Genomic DNA, 1067 nt, shown 5'->3' with positions numbered 1-1067 from the left:
TGAGCAGACAGTTAAAAATCATAGCAGTTCAGGCAGCATCCAAGGAGCTTTGAAATCGACGTTTCGGGCAAAAGCCCTTCAGCAGGAAGGGCTTTTGCCCGAAACGTCGATTTCAAAGCTCCTTGGATGCTGCCTGAACTGCTGTGCTCTTCCAGCACCACTAATCCAGAATCTGGTTTCCAGCATCTGCAGTCATTGTTTTTACCTAGTTAAAAAAACATTTAGCAGAACACCTATGCACTGCCTGGCAAACCATCGACTTGCTTTGTAGTCTCTCTGAAACTTGTTGGTTTTCCAGTGACAAGGAGCTGACCTTGACCGAGTGTTGCAGATTGGTGCTTTCCAAAGTTCAAAACAACATTAAGAGGGACAAACTGAAGCTTGGGACAAGGGCAGCTACTGACAAGATGCAGTGGGGAAAAACCGCCGTCTAAGGGCTTTATGAGGGTCTGTTCAGTTAGCAGACTCTTGTTGCATTGAAATGAACATAAATTGTTTCCTGTATGAGTCGGAAATACCTTTGTTTTTGCAACAGCACGGATGCTTTGAGGAATGCATCATTTGTTTTTCTCTGCAAAGAACGTGCAGAACAAATTTAGAACCTCTGTATGTACTTATAAATGATTTTATGAACAAAGTGGATTTTTGAGATAAAAGAATTCCATTATCAGTTTAATATCTGATAGGTCCCTTATCTGGGGACCATCTATTAAATTGATTTGTGGAGCAGGGAGATGGAATAGGGGCTTGCTCCGTCCACTCCACGCATCGACCTGGTATTGCAGTACCTCCGGGAACGGTGCACCCCTCATCTATAAATCTCAGAACATGTATATGGCTCAGGTTTTTGGTGCTTTGCCTGCGCGTGTGAAACACACTTTCTTTTTAAAGTTTGTAAGCTGCTTCATTTCTCTTTGCGTCGGTCTGCAACTCAAACCCCAAATTTTGCACAAAACATACCTACCACGTGCGCACACAAAACCACAAATTGCTGGAGAAACTCAGCAGATCTGGCAGCATCTGCACAAACAAAGCAGTGTTTCAAACCCAGTGACCGTTATTCAGAA

At 43.5% G+C, this 1067-nt stretch overlaps 1 pseudogene; it reads left to right on the top strand.

Moving 5' to 3' along the window:
* Positions 1-641: 641 nt before the first annotated feature.
* LOC148142214 (U2 spliceosomal RNA) lies at positions 642-810 on the top strand (annotated as a pseudogene).
* The last annotated feature ends 257 nt before the right edge of the window (positions 811-1067 follow it).

This window comes from Chiloscyllium plagiosum, unplaced genomic scaffold (genome assembly GCF_037043375.1).
Source record: "Chiloscyllium plagiosum isolate Xiang-an unplaced genomic scaffold, Cpla_swu_hap1 HiC_scaffold_30, whole genome shotgun sequence".
NCBI lineage: Eukaryota > Metazoa > Chordata > Chondrichthyes > Orectolobiformes > Hemiscylliidae > Chiloscyllium > Chiloscyllium plagiosum.
The sequence above is the reverse complement of the archived record's forward strand: the minus strand, read 5'-3'. Positions and strand labels throughout refer to the sequence as shown.